The 21728-nt window shown below is 46.9% G+C and overlaps 1 protein-coding gene across 3 annotated transcripts in view; it reads right to left on the minus strand.

The window, feature by feature from the left end:
• The window catches only part of LOC123754474 (phosphatidylinositol 4,5-bisphosphate 3-kinase catalytic subunit alpha isoform), a 257757-nt gene that overhangs the window by 194557 nt on the left and 41472 nt on the right, over positions 1 to 21728 (minus strand). The window lies entirely within an intron of this gene.

Genomic DNA, 21728 nt, shown 5'->3' on the forward strand with positions numbered 1-21728 from the left:
ATGTATGTATAATATGTATCCAGTATATTTATAATATTACATATGTTTATTTGTTCAAGTTTATGTGGGGGTACTTATCGCCTTGTGGAGAAAATATGGTCGTCTTGGGACCGTCCAGTTGACCGTTGTTTGTCCCAGGTCGGGGGCAGGATGGGCAACCAGGATGTCACTGGTTGCCAGTTACTTGATTTATACACTGATTATGTGCCTGTAATATCCTAAGGGAATTTCTGCTTTCTTCCGGCTTGCAATGTTATTCACTTACTCTATTACTAGTTCCTAGCTCCACTTTCCCGTATTACCGTATATATTGCCAGTATATTATCACTGAGGGAGTATACTGTTACTGCGGGACGTCCTCTACACTGTGTAGGCCTCGTGGCTGTGTAATAAACAGCCTAGTGTGATGCCTCCTCCACAACTTTACATTTATCCTTTTTCTTTGTACAATTCTCTAACACTATCCACTAATTTATATGTTGTGTTACACGTTCCACTTCACTGTTCAACGTATCACTGCTCGCTATATTTGATATATATCGCTTATGCCTGTACACATGAGCCTGGTGGCACTGGCTCACCACGTGGGACCACCTTTATTCTGTATTTAACTCAAATTTCCATTGTTAATTTCTGTATTCTATTTTCCTACGGGTCACTATGCACTTGGTGATCACTGTGGGCCGTAATCCAGGGTTGTAATCCTAAAAAGTCTGGTTTATTCCAGTGTTTTAACGGAGCGCGACGACGACACGTCTGTCCCCTCCCCCGCGAACTACTCCACCCTCCCCCCCCTCCATTGGTGGAGGGGGGGGAACTGGATGGATGGATGGTGGAGGGGGGGGGAACTGGATGGATGGATGGTGGAGGGGGGGGAACTGGATGGATGGATGGTGGAGGGGGGGGAACTGGATGGATGGATGGTGGAGGGGGGGGAACTGGATGGATGGATGGTGGAGGGGGGGGAACTGGATGGATGGATGGTGGAGGGGGGGGAACTGGATGGATGGATGGTGGAGGGGGGGGAACTGGATGGATGGATGGTGGAGGGGGGGGGAACTGGATGGATGGATGGTGGAAGGGGGGGAACTGGATGGATGGATGGTGGAAGGGGGGGAACTGGATGGATGGATGGTGGAGGGGGGGAACTGGATGGATGGATGGATGGTGGAGGTGTAACAAACTAGGCTGTTGTAAGAATTATCCAGAGTGGTTTATCGACAAAAGAGAATGGGAAGCTGAGCCGCATGGTGACCTGACCCCCAGGGGAATTCGCGGTGGAAATAACCAACGCTTTGTTCATAGCTGCGTATAATGAATCATCCTATAGTATTCAGTAATTTAGAGAAAATTAGCCTTTATTCATTTTGCATTAAAATTGTATTGTATAATAGTACTGGATACAATATCAAGAGTATTCTAATTATTGAGTTTAAGTCACCATCAGTGACGTCACGAATCAGATCTAACTTTTAAGGCGGAGTGACCGGCGGTCATAGGTCATCAGGGGTTGACAGGTCTACTATTTCTCAAAGTTTTAATAACCATTTTTGTGATCGGGAACAGCTCTGCCGTTAGATGTTTGTAATTTAATTCAGTAAAATAATTCAACCAGTCTGGATCAATTAAGTACAACAGAGGTTAATTGTTATAACTTAAACCTTGCAAGTAACTGGGTAAGCGATGCGGAACAATACAATGTTCTAGTCTGGGGTAGACCAGACAAGAGAGAGATCAGTGTGGAAACGGGAGCAGCTGGGATAAGAGGTCAAACATCTTACCTCTCCCCAAGACCAGCCAAAACATCTAGCTGGTCGCCCAAGGTATAGTTGTTATTGTTAAGTATAGAAATAGTCTCATTTGCCACTCAGGTCAAGTAGGGAGTGTTAAAGTGATAGGGAGTGAACATTTTTAGATTTTGTTTTAGTTTTTCTTTTAATAAATTAAATTTGTTAATATTTTTGCATTTTATTGTTTCCATGTGTTTTATGTGTATACTTGTCCTGGTCACGTGGTCCACACGAGGCAGAGTTGCATTGGGCGCCGATTCTAACATCGAATCGGAATTATCATTACCGTGTAATTTATTCCACACTCAAGGTCATCGTTTATATTGGGGATCAAGCCCCTAGGTTGATTAATTAGCGTGATCGATCCAGACCTCGATCATTGCTCTTCTTTTACTGGTCTGGTGGTGGCAGCAGAGGTGACTCTAGGGTTTTGTTCAGAGCTTAGGTCACGTCATACTGGGTGTAGAATCCTAAGTCGGTCAATCGTCTTAGGACCACGTGGCGTGGAGTTGGCTTTGGTAAAAGTTTTGGAGTCCCTTGGTAGAGAATAATAAGTAAGAATACGGGTAGAGGGCAAAGAAAGAAGGAAGTAGAGAGAGGAACCCTAACCCGTGTTACAATGGTGCACAGCGGTGGTTTCAACAATTTTGTTTGAAATTGTTGAAAGGCTCACGCGTCTAGCCGTTCGAACACGTGCGCGGATGCTAAGGAGACAGCCGCGGGCCAGGATTAGCAGTGCGCCCCACAACAGTGCGTTTGAGTGGGGATTGGCGAATCTTGGGTCATGCGGGCTGATATGATTAAGGTTAGTTAGTAAGATTAGGCTGTTAAAATAGATTTATTGAAAAGGAGACCGCTCCGAGTTGATTGGACTGGGTACCATACTCGACCCATTGCAATTAATTCAGAGGTGTTGGGAGCCACCATACTCTCAACAGCAGTTCCTTGAGGGCTGTCGGGGGCGGATATATCTGTGGGACGCCAATAGATAGTCCGAGGGCGTTATTAGACGACCCAAAACGCTAGGAAAAACGTAATCCGTGAAGGGCGTTGCGGCCTCCGAGGGACGGACTAGTAACCTACCTAGCAGCGATTCAACAACTAAGTGATCGCACACTTAGTGGAGGTTGAGTCGTCCCTAGTCATAATTGTTGCTGAAAGCTGCGTGTCGCTCTGTTGGAACCTAGATGGTGTGGCCTCTAGGCTAGGTGTGGTACGGCGAGCCGGTAGGAGCAATTATAAGATTAAGTCGAGTGCATTTTTTAATTAAGTATACTTAAATTTATAAAGTAATTTCAGTTTATTTGCGTTGTTCTAGATTAATTTTTTCCCCTAAATTCAATCCCCGGTTAAAATTTTTCCCAAGTGTTTAGCGTTTTCTTGCATATTAGGCTAAGTGCGTACGTTAAGTTTTGTTATTCCCTGTTCTATTAGTCTAAGTCAGAGGCGTTGTTAATCCTCTGGACTTAGGGCTATATGTCGGTCACGATAGAAAAGTGAAGGAGTTTAAGGGATAGTAAGTTGCGTGTAAATGTTATTTGTCCGTGGAATATTTCTAAGTATTTTGGGATAAGTTTTCGGCTAAGTCAATGTCGGAAACTCGTTAACTGTAATTAATTTGTATTCGTGGGTCACGTGTATGATCTGGGTATCATTAGGATTCTCCAGTCGATGCGAGTGATATTTTCTAGTTGTTACCAGTAAGACGGTAGAATTGTGTTTGTAGACTTAGAATTCTGTTTTCAGTAGAAACGTAGGTGGAAAATTTTCTAAGTCCAGCTTGGGCTAGAATCTGACTTTTTGGCGAAAATTCTAATTTTCATGTTTCGTGGATATTCTGGGGTCAGTATTACTCTCTAGTGCGCGCAAGGGACGTAATTCTGTCCGTAAGCATTAAACAGTGATAATTACATTTTTGCCGAATTTAGTTATTTTTCGAGAAAATCGTGTCGTAATTTTGTCAGAGTCCATTTGAGGTGAAAATCTCGGATTTTGACGAAAATTCGAATTAGTGAGTGTTGAAACCGCCCGAAGTGTCAGTATTGTTCTGTATACAACGTCAGTAGTAAATAATAACGTATTTATATCTGGAAACGAGAAACCCAAATTTTTGTGAATTAGAGGAGTTCTGTGATATTTGGGGTGATAGAATATTTTTCCCTCGGAGTCAGGAAAATTGGCAGAGTCCAGCAATTGAGTAAAAACGAAGTTTTTGATAAAAATTCAATTTTTGGTAAGCATATATAGGTCCTGGGTGTCTATATTAATCGCTAGAGCGGTTTATTAACGTAAAACTAGTTATTTTCCTTCAGAACAAAAATTTTGATTTTTCAGCGTTTAAGCGAAAAAGCGCGGGACTTAGTTTTTCAGCGCAGCTGGTCCCGCTCCATCAGTCATCAGTGGCCACGCTGCTCACTTCAAGTGCGTTTAGTATTAAAGTACAGTAAATATTCTTTATTAATCCATCACGAGTGCTGCGCGTTAGTTGCGTTATCATTTAAATTGTTTTATATAAATTAGATTCTTTAATTTTTTTTAACGTAAAGGACTTAGGTTTCAGCAATAGAACTGCGGGATATTTCACGGTCAGACACGAGTGCGGGGCAGACACTCATTCATTGGATTCACTTCAGCGATTCTCTCGATAAATCGGTGTATTTCCTATTTTGGGAATTTAGTAGTTTTATCTTAGAATAGAGTTGTGATTTTTTTTTTTTTTATTTTTGTGTAAGATCACGGTTGTAGTGAGTCCGGGTCGAGGGTGTACTAGAGGGTAGTTTAGAAGACGTGGCACACCAGGAATCACAGAAAATGTTTAACCCAGATAATGACCAGTCAGTGGGGACCAGTGGGAGTGGAAGTGGAAGTGTAGAGGACAGCACCTCTTCCGACACCACTGGGGACCACCTAGGTACACCTCATCCGTCACTACAACAACCCCAACCCCATCCTCAATTCCCATACCAACCCCATCCTCAATTCCCATACCAACCCCATCCTCAGTTCCCATACCAACCCTTCCCCCAACCCCAGGCCACTCCATACCCATTCCAACCCCAGGCCACCCCATACCCATACCAACCCCAGGCCACCCCATACCCATACCAACCCCAGGCCACCCCATACCCATACCAACCCCAGGCCACCCCATACCCATACCCATTCCAACCCCAGGCCACCCCATACCCATACCCATACCCATTCCAGCCCCAGGCCACCCCATACCCACCCCAACCCCAATCCACACCCCAGCCTGAGGTCACCCACACCATACCTCAACCCCAACCTCCATCCACACCCCAACCCCAGGCCACCCACACCATACCTCAACCCCAACCTCCATCCACACCCCAACCCCAGGCCACCCACACCATACCTCAACCCCAACCCCAGGCCGCCACAGCCTTAGACAGGCAGATGCGCACGGAGACGCCGGGCACTCAGTTGTCGCCATACGTAGAGGCGTTAAGTAAAGGTGAGGGAACCAAGCCGAGGAACTGTGGCGCGGGTTCATCAGGCGGGAAGCAGCCCTCAGCTGCAAGTTCGAGCCACCCTGCGCGGGGTAACAACAGAGATCCGCGGAGGTGTTACTCCTGCTGGAAGCGCGGGCATATACAGAGGGATTGCGAAGTCACTCCTACGAAAGCATGAAAGCAGGCTCCTAGTGATGGCAGGCCTACTTTTGAGGTGAAAGTGGAAGGTGTGAGATTGACAGCTTTTGTTGATACAGGAAGCCAGGCAACAGTAATTAAAAAGTCAGCCTTCAGCAATTTTAAGTTTGCACGTCTTCAACGTTGCGCAAAGACATTAACAGCAGTCAATGGGGAAAAGATTGAGATCGTAGGTCAAGGTACAGTTAATTTTGAGATTGATGGGGAATTGCAGCCTCACACATGTACGATCGTAGAGAACCTTGATTTTCCTGGTCACATCTTAATGGGAACTGATTTTCTGTCGCGATTTAATTATTCCTTGTCTGCTCAAAAAGGGGCGAGGAACTGCAGGTTGCAGTTGGGACAGACTTCCTACCCAGTGGAGATGATCGACCATCCTCCAGTTGTAGCTTCAATTAAGAGGAAGCTGAAATATAATGCGCACTATCCAAAATTGATTTTTAAGTCTCTTCCAGACACAGTTAAGAGGTCATGCGCATTGCATGCATTGACCAAACAGAGTTGCCCACCACATTCTGTTAAATTTATTAAAGTAGCCGTGGGACGTCACATACAACCAGGTACCACCCTTCAGGTGGCTGGGAGATGTGATAGTTTATTAATTCCTCATCACTTAGTTGTAGTGCTCGATAAAGGTGCACTCATTCCAGTTGTCAATCTTTCACATAAGACTTTTCGCTTCAGGGCAGGTGATAGGGTATCTCAGGGAACCATGGTGGAGGACACAGAAATCTTTCACCATGAGTCAGCTGAGACGCCAGCCGTCACTGCACAATGTAGTGCACTGAATATGTTGAACACTAAAACTCCATCCAAAGTACAATACGAAACGAGAAATGTTGCACAGAATGTAGAGGAAGTGGAAAAATTAATTTCAGCACTTGATTTGCAACATGTTGCACAGGCGGATAGGAAGGCACTGAGAGGAGTTTTACGAAAATTCCCGAAATTGTTTGCGACAGAGGATGACCAGATTGGTCTCCTTGATAAGATCGAGCACACCATTCCAACTGGTGACCATTGGCCTGTGTACACAAGACAGTGGAGGTTGCCGGAACAGGCAAAGAACATTATCAGGGAGGAGTGCCAGAAAATGTTGAGACAGGGCGTGATAGAGCCTAGTACGTCACCATGGCTCTCTCCTGTTGTGCTAGTTCGGAAACCGGACGGTAGTTATCGTTTCTGTGTTGACTACCGGAAGGTGAACGAATTAACTAAGGGTGATGTGTATCCGTTGCCCCGAATACAGGAGATCATAGATCAATTTGGTGCTGCTAAGTATTTCTCAACTCTTGACGCAAAATCGGCGTATTGGGCGATTCCGGTGGCAGAACAAGATAGGGAAAAAACAGCATTCTCGGATGGTAGGCACACTTATCAATTCCGTAGGATGCCGTTTGGTTTGAAGACAGCGCCTTCGTCGTTTCAGAGGGCCATCAACTTTATCCTTAGTCCGGTACTGGGTAGGCATTCTTTAGCGTACCTGGATGATGTTGTGATATATTCCAGGACGTTTGAGGAACATCTACAGGACTTGACTGAGACTTTGAAGTTGTTAGATCAGGCAGGTTTCAGGCTGAATGTTCAGAAGTGCACCTTGGCGGCTCAGAAATTCAAATTTCTGGGGTTCCAGGTGTGCCCGGACGGTATCCGACCTGACCCAGATTCTTGCCGCGCCATTGCTGACATGCCTACTCCAAGGACAGCAAAGGACGTGCGTAGGTTTTTGGGGGCGGCCGGATATTTTCGTCGTCATATTGAAGGTTTCGCTGGCATTTCAGCACCCCTGACTGATCTGACAAAGAAAAATGCGAAGTTTGTGTGGAAATCAGAACATGACGAGGCCTATCGCAAACTGAAAGACCAACTAATCACGACACCGGTATTGGCTATTCCTGATTTTGAGAAAGAGTGGGAAGTGCACACTGACGCCAGCGGTATTGCTATTGGCGGGTGCTTAATTCAGCGAGACGCAGATAATTTACCCCATCCAGTAGCCTATTTCAGTAGGAAGGTCAAAGGACCTGAAGTTCGTTATTCAGCTACGGATCGGGAGGCACTGGCAGTAGTAGAATCAGTTAGGTATTTCGAGCCTTACCTATTTCAGCGGCATTTTGTAATCTACACAGACCATCGAGCGTTAACACACATATTTAAAAAGCGAACGAAATGCCCACGAATGTCACGCTGGTCTCACGAACTTTCGGCCCACTCATTCCAGATCTTGTACAAGCCTGGTCCAGCACATGTTGTGCCAGATACGCTAAGTAGAAATATAGCGGCAGTACAGATTAATGAAAATATTGAAACCATTCCATCGGATAAAATGAGAGAATACCAGATGAACGAGCCTAGATGGAAAGAGATTATTGAGTATTTAGAGGGAGGAAAATACCCGAAAAAGAAAAAGAATTTACCTATTCATGATTTTGAGATGAAACAGGGCGTCCTGTATTATGTCAACAGCCAGAATGATAGGGCAGTATTTCAGCTAGTTATTCCGGACGCGTTGCAGTCATCAGCGTTAAAGCTTGCACATGCTTCAAAAATTGCAGGGCATCCGGGGATCTTTAAAACGCACTTAAAAGCAAAGTCTCTATTTTATTTTCCAGGATTACTTTCTGAGGTAATCAATTTCGTGAAGTCGTGCCCTCGTTGCCAGAGGAGGAAACGCACCCTTAAGGTACAAGCCCCACTTCAGGAATTTCCTGAAATTCGTGAACCGTTAGATCGTGTGGGGGCCGATCTGATTGATTTACACCACAGTCATTCAGGTAACAGATATGTGTTGGTGCTAGTTGACCATCTGTCTAGATACACTACACTAGTTGCATTACCTCAGAAGGATTCTCGTACGGTTGCAGATGCGTTCTTGCGTAGGTTCGTTACTGTATTCGGACCTCCTAAAGTTTTAGTCTCTGACCGGGGTCAAGAATTCAATGGGAATATATTTAGAGAAGTTTGTAAGATTTTAGAGACAACTTCGGCTTTTACAACAGCCTACCACCCACAAGCAAACGGAATGACGGAACGGACTAATCGTTCAGTCAAGGATATGCTTGCAATCCTTGCTGAACATGATGCAAACACCTGGGATGAACACCTACCCTATGTTCAGTTCGCCTTGAATACTGCCATCCACCAATCAATTAACACCCAACCACTTCATTTGTTTACTGGTAATTCATGCAATTTCCCGTCAGGTCTGCTTAACAGACATAATGTTGCATACGGGGAGGACTATCCTTCAGAGGTCCTTGGAAAAATGAGAAATGCATGGAATATTGCAGCTGAAGCGTCCAAGAAGGCACGGACTCGGTATGCTCATTTTTATGACAAGAAAGTGCGCCCTCTTGAGTTGAAGGAAGGAAGCCTCGTATTGAGAGTGAATGAGGCTGCGCCCGCCAATCAGAGCAGGAAACTAGCTCCGAGGTGGCGAGGACCCTATAGAGTAATTAAAAGGGCGGGGCCGGTTAATCTTGTTATAAAAGGAGTGTTCGAGGACCAGGTGGAAAGGACAATTCACGTAAATAAATTGAAACATTATCATGCTAGAGAGGAATTAGAACTGCCTTCAGCGGGTCTAGTTCCTGACTCAGCAGTGCTGACTCATGGCTTCACCGACGAGTCAGAAGATGAGGATGACCCTCTGTCATCGCTCATTAGTAGTCAGGTGCAGTCTCGCCACCCTATGGTGACGAGATCTCGCGCTATACAGTAAAGTAACTTCCTTGGTTAGTATAATTTAGTATTCATTAGATTTTCCTGTAAAGGCAATGAGATGTACTATGTCTATACTTAACTCAGGTAGCAACTTTTACCGTGCTCTGGGGTTCCACCTCCACCAAACCCAGAGTATATCTATGCTTCCGCTGTGTTGTGTCTGTCTGTTCCCAGGTCTGATTGGTACACCGACCCAGTTGTTCCAGCCACACGTGAACCCTTGTCTGTAAAGACCGAGGGGGGAGGCACGTTACACAAAGCCCTCCCCCCACCAGACCCAGTAACCCATACATCAGTTACTTTGGGGATGAGTGACTGTCCAAGAGTCACCCGGCCGACGCCTCACGTCACTAACGAGGTTGTCAGGGCCAGCGAGCTGTCCACATTATAGCAGTCACCGGAGGTGCCATACAACGCCGGGGTAGCTGTCTCGAGATCACCAATACCCACCTGCTGCGTCATCAAGACTGCAGCCATTCCAGCAGTGTTGGAGGAGAGGTCAAGAAATGGAAAGCGCGTAGCAGTACTCAAGAGTTTCGCCGGAAGATTAACGATTACGTCATCTGAAGTAACAAGAAAGCGGAAATAAGGCGGTCACAGGTGGAAGGCACGGTTTCCCTACAGAGTACCGGGACTCGCCAATAGAAGGTCGCAAAATTGTCTCCTTTGGCCTAAAGTCGGCGGTACGAGGGTATACACAGTTGGTGTTTACGGCCTAGTAACCTGGGGACATCAAGAAACGCCTGAGATGACGTGAGCAATGACGGAAGACGAGATTCACCTGTTCGGCAAACAAGCAACCCGCCTCTACGACCTTCTGACACCACTCCTGCTAAGAGACACCGTTGGTACATCCAGTCCTGCTCTGCTGTGGTCATCTGCGCCGTCAAGTTTAACATCAAGACTGCTGTGTGAACTGTGATTGATATGAAGGCGTGTGGACTGTCGAGAGCAAGATTAATGGCCGAAGTAACAGTATTCTACAGCTGTCACTTGGCACTCAGCTCTACTACACTCTGTCGTCATTCAGGAGTACCGGATGGGAGTACAAGAGGACCAGGTATTGATGTCTACACATGAAGAAGCAAGATCGACACCGTCATCGTCAGCGACTACATTCAGCATCCAGCAGCATCGATTTTTTTTTTCGATTACTCAATATGAACAATTGATACAAACAACAAAGTTGGCTCTGAACATCTGTGTAAAGAACATCTGGACACTTTTGTTTAAATGTTGAAAAACAGATTTAGAATCAATACTTTTTAAATGTTGAAAAACAGATTTAAAATAATTCTGGTATAATATATGAAAATTTTACTCTATAAATTGGTCAGTAATCAAAATCGAAGCCCCTGTGTAATTGTCTCAGCCCAGAACAAACGGTTATGGAAAATTATGTTGTGCTATTTTTGCAGAATGTTTGAACACAGGAGAGGCGGACCAATATAAACATTGACACTTCTAGTGAGTGAGAACACTTGGCTGTACAGTCAGCTGAAACCTGTGATATAGTATAGGAATTTTTTTTTTATATTTTTAGATACATGAAATAAACGTTAGGTGTGTTCCTTAGCATGTCAAGGCTGACATTGATGGGGAGTGGTTAGTACACGGATGTGTACCTGATAGTTCTGTAGTACGCTCCCGGATGACTGAAAGTTCAGTCTGATGATATAACTTTAATGTTTGTTTGAGCACGGTGTGGCCGGCTCTAGAGGACACATGGACTTGGCTAGTGAAGAGCCAAGAGAGTTTAATAGCTAGTTTTTGATGGTAGAGTAGGGACATGTTATTTAGCTATGTCAGTAAGGATAGGATGTATGTTTCCTGATATTAGAGGATTGCTGTCAGTTGACAGCTGAGAAATTTATGAAATATGAACATGTTTATTATGATGTTGGACTATTATTTGTCAAATTTTATTAGTTAGGTTAGCTTTTGTTTGTGGCATGAGTTGAATTGTGGGTTTGGATACTAAACCTCGTGAATTTTAACAAATTAACAAGGTTTACTAAGTGCTTGTGCGGGGGGGTTGTAACAAACTAGGCTGTTGTAAGAATTATCCAGAGTGGTTTATCGACAAAAGAGAATGGGAAGCTGAGCCGCATGGTGACCTGACCCCCAGGGGAATTCGCGGTGGAAATAACCAACGCTTTGTTCATAGCTGCGTATAATGAATCATCCTATAGTATTCAGTAATTTAGAGAAAATTAGCCTTTATTCATTTTGCATTAAAATTGTATTGTATAATAGTACTGGATACAATATCAAGAGTATTCTAATTATTGAGTTTAAGTCACCATCAGTGACGTCACGAATCAGATCTAACTTTTAAGGCGGAGTGACCGGCGGTCATAGGTCATCAGGGGTTGACAGGTCTACTATTTCTCAAAGTTTTAATAACCATTTTTGTGATCGGGAACAGCTCTGCCGTTAGATGTTTGTAATTTAATTCAGTAAAATAATTCAACCAGTCTGGATCAATTAAGTACAACAGAGGTTAATTGTTATAACTTAAACCTTGCAAGTAACTGGGTAAGCGATGCGGAACAATACAATGTTCTAGTCTGGGGTAGACCAGACAAGAGAGAGATCAGTGTGGAAACGGGAGCAGCTGGGATAAGAGGTCAAACATCTTACCTCTCCCCAAGACCAGCCAAAACATCTAGCTGGTCGCCCAAGGTATAGTTGTTATTGTTAAGTATAGAAATAGTCTCATTTGCCACTCAGGTCAAGTAGGGAGTGTTAAAGTGATAGGGAGTGAACATTTTTAGATTTTGTTTTAGTTTTTCTTTTAATAAATTAAATTTGTTAATATTTTTGCATTTTATTGTTTCCATGTGTTTTATGTGTATACTTGTCCTGGTCACGTGGTCCACACGAGGCAGAGTTGCATTGGGCGCCGATTCTAACATCGAATCGGAATTATCATTACCGTGTAATTTATTCCACACTCAAGGTCATCGTTTATATTGGGGATCAAGCCCCTAGGTTGATTAATTAGCGTGATCGATCCAGACCTCGATCATTGCTCTTCTTTTACTGGTCTGGTGGTGGCAGCAGAGGTGACTCTAGGGTTTTGTTCAGAGCTTAGGTCACGTCATACTGGGTGTAGAATCCTAAGTCGGTCAATCGTCTTAGGACCACGTGGCGTGGAGTTGGCTTTGGTAAAAGTTTTGGAGTCCCTTGGTAGAGAATAATAAGTAAGAATACGGGTAGAGGGCAAAGAAAGAAGGAAGTAGAGAGAGGAACCCTAACCCGTGTTACAGAGGGGGGGAACTGGATGGATGGATGGTGGAGGGGGGGGAACTGGATGGATGGATGGTGGAGGGGGGGGAACTGGATGGATGGATGGAGGAGGGGGGGAACTGGATGGATGGATGGTGGAGGGGGGGGAACTGGATGGATGGATGGATGGTGGAGGGGGGAACTGAATGGATGGATGGATGGATGGTGGAGGGGGGGAACTGAATGGATGGATGGATGGATGGTGGAGGGGGGGAACTGGATGGATGGATGGATGGATGGTGGAGGGGGGGAACTGGATGGATGGATGGATGGATGGTGGAGGGGGGGAACTGGATGGATGGATGGATGGATGGTGGAGGGGGGGAACTGGATGGATGGATGGATGGTGGAGGGGGGGAACTGGATGGATGGATGGATGGTGGAGGGGGACTGGATGGATGGATGGATTGATGGTGGAGGGGGACTGGATGGATGGATGGATGGATGGATGGTGGAGGGGGACTGGATGGATGGTGGAGGGGGACTGGATGGATGGTGGAGGGGGACTGGATGGATGGATGGATGGATGGATGGAGGAGGGGGACTGGATGGATGGATGGTGGAGGGGGACTGGATGGATGGATGGAGGGGGACTGGATGGATGGATGGATGGTGGAGGGGGACTGGATGGATGGATGGATGGTGGAGGGGGACTGGATGGATGGATGGATGGTGGAGGGGGACTGGATGGATGGATGGATGGTGGAGGGGGACTGGATGGATGGATGGATGGATGGATGGATGGTGGAGGGGGACTGGATGGATGGATGGATGGTGGAGGGGGACTGGATGGATGGATGGTGGAGGGGGACTGGATGGATGGATGGTGGAGGGGGACTGGATGGATGGATGGATGGATGGATGGTGGAGGGGGACTGGATGGATGGATGGATGGATGGTGGAGGGGGACTGGATGGATGGATGGAGGGGGACTGGATATATGGATGGACGGATGGAGGGGGACTGGATATATGGATGGACGGATGGATGGATGGATGGAGGGGGACTGGATATATGGATGGACGGATGGATGGATGGAGGGGGACTGGATATATGGATGGACGGATGGATGGAGGGGGACTGGATATATGGATGGACGGATGGAGGGGGACTGGATATATGGATGGACGGATGGATGGATGGAGGGGGACTGGAAATATGGATGGACGGATGGATGGATGGAGGGGGACTGGATATATGGATGGACGGATGGATGGAGGGGGACTGGATATATGGATGGACGAATGGATGGAGGGGGACTGGATATATGGATGGACGGATGGATGGATGGAGGGAGGGGGACTGGATATATGGATGGACGGATGGATGGATGGAGGGAGGGGGACTGGATATATGGATGGACGGATGGATGGTGGAGGGGGAATGGATTGATGGATGGATGGATGGTGGAGGGGGACTGGATTGATGGATGGACGGATGGATGGTGGAGGGGGACTGGATTGATGGATGGACGGATGGATGGTGGAGGGGGACTTGATGGATGGACGGATGGATGGTGGAGGGGGACTTGATGGATGGACAGATGGATGGTGGAGGGGGACTTGATGGATGGACGGATGGATGGTGGAGGGGGGACTTGATGGACGGATGGATGGTGGAGGGGGACTTGATGGACGGATGGATGGTGGAGGGGGACTTGATGGACGGATGGATGGTGGAGGGGGACTTGATGGACGGATGGATGGTGGAGGGGGACTTGATGGACGGATGGATGGTGGAGGGGGACTTGATGGACGGATGGATGGTGGAGGGGGACTTGATGGACGGATGGATGGTGGAGGGGGACTTGATGGACGGATGGATGGTGGAGGGGGACTTGATGGACGGATGGATGGTGGAGGGGGACTTGATGGACGGATGGATGGTGGAGGGGGACTTGATGGACGGATGGATGGTGGAGGGGGACTTGATGGACGGATGGATGGTGGAGGGGGACTTGATGGATGGATGGATATTGGAGGGGGACTTGATGGATGGATGGATATTGGAGGGGGACTTGATGGATGGATGGATGGATGGATGGATGGATGGATGGATGGATGGATGGATGGATGGATGGTGGACTGGTTGCGACTGTGAAAGTCTGATTGACTCAATGTGTGACTGACCGTAAATGCCTAACTTGTTGCTTCTACAACTGTGAATGCTTCACTGCCTTTGGTTAAGACTGCCTGTGACTGGTCATTCAAGCATTCAGTCAAGACATGTTGTGACTGACTGGTTCTGACTGACTGCCACATAAGAGGCAGTAAAATAAATGTGTGAAAAGAAAATTTGAAATCAGTGATGCAAATATGAATGTGCTTAAGGTGAGGTTAGCAGGGGACGGTCTCGCCACCATCCCTCTCCCTCCTCCTCCTCCTCCTCACCCTCCCCATACACCAACACTGCTCCTCCCTCCCTCCTCACCCTCCCCAGACACCAACACCGCTCCTCCCTCCCTCCTCACCGTCTCCCTTACGCCAGAGCCCTCAGTAGAGGTAAGTTGCAGTCAAATGTTCACTTATTTTATTAATGTTTTATATTTATACTCTATTGTTTTGTGTATGAAAATATGAATAGTATTCTGTATAAAATGTATTTTTAAGTTAATATTTTGGGGGGGGGTGAAATGGATTAATTAAATTTACATTATTTCTTATGGGAAAATTCGTTTCGGTTTTCGTAACATCTTTGGGAACGGATTAAGTACATAAACTGAGATACCACTGTATTTGAAAGTTTTCTTTTACACAGTGGTACACTTGCAACAGGCTAAATAAAAAGATTGTGGGGGCCAAAACCATCAGTAGTTTCAAAGTGTTATATGACAATGCTGGGAAGATGGGACACCACAACCATAGCTCTCATCCTAGGTAAATTGGGTAAATCCTGTCACTAAACTTAGATAATTACACAACGACATTTGTGTAAATTGAGGAGGAACGGTTGGGGGGGATGGCCCCTTCCCCCCCCCAGACCTCCCACGCTGGAAACTCAACCCCAGTTCAGAGGTTGAATATCAAGAATGCAAACCCAGATTTCACAATTTTTTGCAACTTCAGATTTCACAACTTTGCAACCGAAACCGAATATCAAAAATGTTGACCAAAGGGAGAGGAAGGGATGCCAGGGAGCTTCCAGGTTACACCCAGATTATGGCTTTTCATTACATTCAATGCTGGTTTTCTGTGGAGAGCCCCTTCAGCTCCCTGATGCTACCTAACCAAAGATAAATCGTATTTATCATTGATAAATCAAAGATCCACGTATCTTGGCTGGGGAGGATTAACTGGGCACAAATCTTAAACTGTAGCCTCTGTTTAACCCAACAGTCAAATACGGGTACCTGGTTGTTAAACAATTTGGCGGGTCGTATTCTGGGGAACATAGGATTAAGGAATTGCCTAAAAAGCTACGCATTCTAGTTGCTGTACATGAATGTAAGAACTCTTGTATATATAAATAAAGAAAAAGAGGGAGTTACCCAGGAGGCGGCCGCCACGCGCTCCTCAACTCTTAAGTCGAGACAACAGGCTGCAACCTGCGACCCAAGGCTACACATGCCCGAGAAGGGCCCAGAACATTAGCGAGGTACCATGCGGCCAGGACCCTGTTAGACCTCCAAAAGTCTCATGCCCCGAATGCCAACCCAAGACATATTACCAAAAACAGCACCCAAAGCCGTGAACTTACAAACATTGTTGGCACGAGGATAGACCGCAGGCTAACTTGACCGAATAACCCTGCGGACGACCTGGGAGACCCGCACCCTGGAACAAGTTAGAAGGAAAACTGGGTCTACCCAAAGAGCGTCCCCTGCCACGGAGGCTGTGGCGCACAAATAACGGCGAAAACCCGCAACCAAACACAAAACATGATGCACCCCCCGGCCAAACCAACCAAGCATCAACAACCCAAGGACCCCTCCGGAAAACAGCAGTCTCATTCTTCGCCAGAAAAGAAGGAAACGGCTGCAAACGAACAAAACAACCACCAGGACCCAGAGGCCAATGCCAACAAGAAAAGAACCTTAGAAAAAGTCCTGAACCGAAGGGGCCATGACAAACCAAGGAGAAGAGCACACAATCCAACAATCAGGATGGCTCAGGCAGTGCATGAGCAGGCTGGAGGTGAAACAACTCCCAAGAAAGTTTGTGGAACAGAGCAGAAAGCGACATCCACCCCAAACGCAAGCTGAAGTGGCTACGCCAGTTCCACACGATACGAGGCAACTGTATTCGGCATAAGATAACGCTCCTGAAACAACCAAGAAAGAAAGAAATGACAAAACAACCCAGTCAGAAATTGAAGACAACCTACAAAGAGATAAAGTGCCAAAAGGACTGCCAGGAAACTTCATACTGCCGCCGAGATGAAACTCGCAGGTGGGACACCATCATCAAAGCCATCTAAATCATCATACAGGTGGTGATACACCCGCATCAAAGAGACCAGACGGGAAGAGCGGTGAAGATCGGACCAGCCACGTAATGGACCGGACCGATCCGCAGAAAGAGGCGGAGCCGAGGGACCATCGGGTTTGGACACCGACCAAGCAGGGCCTAAAATCAAGGCTGGTCCGTCTATCATGGGGCCAATAGGACTACTTTCCCCTGTGAATCAGGGCCTGGAGCAACAACTGAACCACGGGGGAAGAGGTACAGGTAACCCTCACCTCAACTAGGTCAGCCAAAAGGCATCGACCCAGACTGCCTCACATTCAGAGAAGGGCACCACATATACCAGACAACGCCTCAAACAGGCAGACACGAATAAGTCCATCCCCGGGCACCCGAACGTCCGGCAAAGCAAACGACCAAGCAGGTTGATGGTTGACGGGTCAGCATCAACCTTCCATTCTGTGGACAGGGAAATGAAATGGTACAGGCCATCTGCCAGAACTTTGGTCACCCCAAATCATCTCAAGATAACCTCAAGATAACCCCCTGGATATGAACCTCCTGGAGAGCCAAACCCCAAGGACTTAGCAGACAAGTCACCCGAAGCAACCAGCTCCAAAGAGCCAAAGACTGCATCGAAACACCTCGGTTCAGGTAATGAATTACCGGGCAGCAGTCCGAATGGAGCCAAATCGTTGATCCATGAGCAACATGAACCCTCTGAAGGAAAAAAACCACACCGCCGTGAACTCCCACACCTTGCTGTGAAACCGATGGAAGGACAGACCCCACTGCCCCTGGTCGGACTGGTGAGCACTGGTCACAAAACACCAGGCGTGAGACGACGCATCCAATGTTGTCTTCTGTTTCCTTCAGATATCCCTGAAGGAACCAAAAAACTGCCAAAGCCTGATCTGACCCGACGGGTAGACGAGCACGGCGAAGTTCAGACTCCCAGACAGCTGCTCAAACAACCAATGAGTGACCCAGGTGCCCTCCAAAAACAGCCGAAGGTGGGACTGCAGCTGCAGCAATCACGCCGGAGGAAGAGACATGGAAGCAGTCGGAGTGTCCCAAACAAGACCCAGCCAGGCCCAAACCTGGGGTGGAACCAGATGGAACTTCCTCCAGTCCACTAGGACCCAAACCCAGTGAACCAGAAAAGAATCACCCCGCAAATAAGCAGATTGGTTGGGAGCCCACACCAATCAGCCGTCGAGGTGAACCAACACCCGAATACCTAGCAGACATAGCTGGGCAACCACAAACCAGGTAAAACATGAAAATGCGAGGTGCCAGAAGCTGGTTAAAGGAAAGGCAATGAAGACGAAAAGCAAGCTGCCCCATCACAAAAACGAACCAGTCCCTGAACCCCGTAGGAAGCGGGACATCCAACACGTGACCCGAACAGCCAGACACACCACCCAACAACCCAGGGCAGACACATCCACAAGGAAGCCAGCAGTATAGAAAGGTCAAAACCAGAATGAACCAAAGACCCGCACAGAAACGTTGCAGGACTGGAACAAGATGACCTGACGGGGCGAAGGGGAAGAAGCCCACCCCACGAGCGCCGAACCCCCTAAGAGGAGGAGGAGCCGCCCAACGCCACCACAGGCCAGAGACACGACCCGAACCTCCCACGAATCGTGGGGGGGGGGACTAAGCATGGGCAAACAGAGCAAGCTTACCCCCGCAATGAGGCGACCCATGAAGGGACCAGCACCCCCCTCCCTCCCTCCAAGAGGGAAAAAATAAAAACAAAAGAAAAGCAAGAAGCTGATTTGAGAGCACTGCGCCGAACAGACGAAGATGGATCCAGGAGGCGGCACCGGCACAAAAGCTGCACCAAAATCCCACCTCGACAAGCAGAAGCTAAGACCCAGGAAGTGCAGTCTTCAAGCCAGGAAGACCCCTGGAACTCCAGAAGAGACAAGTCCGGGGCACACAGGAGGTAACCTGTGTGCCCCGGTGCTTGGTAACCACAAAGGACCAAAACCACCAAAACAGCCCCCGAAGCCACCCGAGTCTCACCACCAACTAAAACCCCGCCCAGACCCCGAAACCCTCGGACGTTTCGGAACAGAGAGCAAGAGAAGGGATGGGGACAGAACGAACGCCGCCTAACCAAAACAGGATAGCCTCAGGGCATCAGAGTGGGCAACCAACCTAGAGCATTGCAACAACCTAAGCTGCCTATACCCAAATATCAATGTCATCAGAATGGGTAAATTGGAGAACAAGCAGAGAACACACCTCGTCAGACTCCGAATCAAAGGTATCGTTGACCCAACAGGTAGTATGACAGACAAAAGCAGTGACTGTCACAAGGAGACAAGGGCACACAGCAACCTTCTCACCCGCACAAGGCGAGCTGGAACTCGGAAGATGCATCCATAGAGCCACCGAGCCCCGACAGGGTTTTCTAGGCCCTGCAGGCTGATTGCAACGAAAAGCCCGGGCAAGGTGTTGCTAACTGGTAAGACCCAAAGCTAACATGGGGGAAGATCAAAACACTGAAACCCCTGCGATGTGTATAATCATGGGGCCTAGTGGAGGGCCACCAAAATATTACAAGTGGACCCATAGCCACACCAGGCAAACAAAAAGTAAAAGAAAAACCCGCAAATGTAAGTCCCAGAGGAAACAAACCGGCCACTGCATAGGTAAGCTAGCTGTGCAACACCTTGACTCCCCAACCAGCAACAATACCACTCCCTACCCATGGCCAAACAAGGGACACGAAATCCCAGCTGGCCCCAAGGGCTAGGTAAATGCCGATCAGCTGAAACCCCTACAGAAATGGCGTCCCGAAAACACCGGGGAAGATAACCCTGACACTCAAGTGTAGTACTCACAGGGTACTTGGGAAAGGCTGCCCAAAGCACATGCAGCCCCAGTACACTCAAATATACCTGGCCACTACAGCATGAACAGCAGAGGAAACAACCAAGGCAAAACACTGCCAGGAAATCGAGGCCAGAGTTGACGACCACCCCGGATTGCATTAGCCAACAAACTGGAGTTGCTGGGAAGCCGGGGGGCTCCCTCTCCCCCTCCCGGGGAGGGGGAAGGGTTATGCAGACAAGCGGCGCGGCGGCAAGGTGCGACGTTTGCTCGCTTCGTTGGGAATTGAGGAAGTTTTGCCACTCTGTTCGGTGCTTGGTTGCAATTTTCTTACCGTGTGGGGTCTTTTTGTCTATGCCTACCTTTCTTGGTGCCTAACCCCAGCCCATGGCAGATAAGGAAACCCCCAACCACATGGGGGTTTTCCAGGGCCATTGCTTCCTGTGCCTCTCAGAGAGGGCCAGGTATTGGCTCGTGGTCCCCAGTAGGCTGAACTCCATTGACTAATGACCTGTCTAATGTATCGCATATTAGCCCGACTAGCTCCAGGGAGTCAAAGTGCTACCCACAGAAACGGTAGTAGAGAAGACCCTCTTAATTAAACACCTGTATCATTGACAAGCATAGTTGTCAAAACACGAGAAAAAATAATCAAAACCAAATGGGTAGAATACCTAAAGAGAAATGACATATCAAATAGATTATGATTCTCAATCGGGAAGATCCTATGAAAAAAAATCTGCCTAGTTTCTATGATAGAGTCAGAGATTTGACAGGAAAGAGATGGTTGGATTGACTGCATCTATCTGGACCTAAAAAAGGCTTTCGACAGAGTTCCACATAAGAGGTTGTTCTGGAAACTGGAGCATATTGGAGGAGTGACAGGTAGGATACTAACATAGATGAACAAATTTCTAATTGATAGAAAAATGAGGGCAATAATTAGAGGCAATGTATCAGACTGGAGAAATGTCAGAAGTGGAGTACCACAGAGTTCAGTTCTTGCACCGGTAATGTTCATTGTCTACATAAACGATCTACCAGATGGAATACAGAATTACTGTATATGAACATGTTTGGTGATGATGCTAAGATAAGAAGATAAGAAACTTAGATGATTGTCATGCCCTTGAAGTCCTGGACAAAATAAGTGTATGGATCACCACTTTGCAAATCGAATTTAATGTGAATAAATGCCATGTTATGGTATGTGGAATAGGAGAACATAGACCCCACATCCTATAAAATATGTGAGAAATCCTTAAAAAGTCTGATAAAGAGAGATTTAGGGGTGGTTCAAGATAGAAAACTATCACCCGAGGACCACATAAAAACATGTGAGGAGCCTATGCTACACTTTCTAACTTCAGAATTACTTATAAATACATGGATGGCGAAATACTAAAACTGTTCACGACTTTTGTTAGACCAAAGCTAGAATATGCAGGAGTTGTGTGGTGACCATATCTAAAGCAGCACATCAACAAACTGGAAAAGGTACAAAGACCTGCAACTAAATAGCTCCCAGAACTGAAGGACAAGAGCTATGAGGGGAGGTTAGAGGCATTAAATATGCCAAAACTAGAAGATACAAAAAAAAAAAAAAAGAGAGGCAATATGATCACTATGTACAAAATAGTAACTGGAATCAATCAAATTGATAGAGAAGAATTCCAGAGACCTGGAACTTCAAGACCAAGAGGTCATATATTTAAACTAAACAAAGCTGCCAAAGAAATACTGTACAAGAAAATTCACTTTTGCAAACAGAGTGGTAGACAGTTGGAACAAGTCAAGTGAGAAGGTGGTGGAGGCCAAAACAGTCAATAACTTCAAAACGTTCTATGACAAGGAGTAATGGGAAGACGGGACACAAACGAGCTTAGCTCTCATCCTGTAACTACATTTAGGTGATTACACCTGTGTCACCCCTCAGTGTGCATACTAAGACTGCCTGAGGAGATTCAAGGCAAAACTCTTGATGCACGAGTGGTTGACAT

Source organism: Procambarus clarkii, chromosome 18 (genome assembly GCF_040958095.1).
Source record: "Procambarus clarkii isolate CNS0578487 chromosome 18, FALCON_Pclarkii_2.0, whole genome shotgun sequence".
Taxonomy (NCBI): Eukaryota; Metazoa; Arthropoda; class Malacostraca; order Decapoda; family Cambaridae; genus Procambarus; species Procambarus clarkii.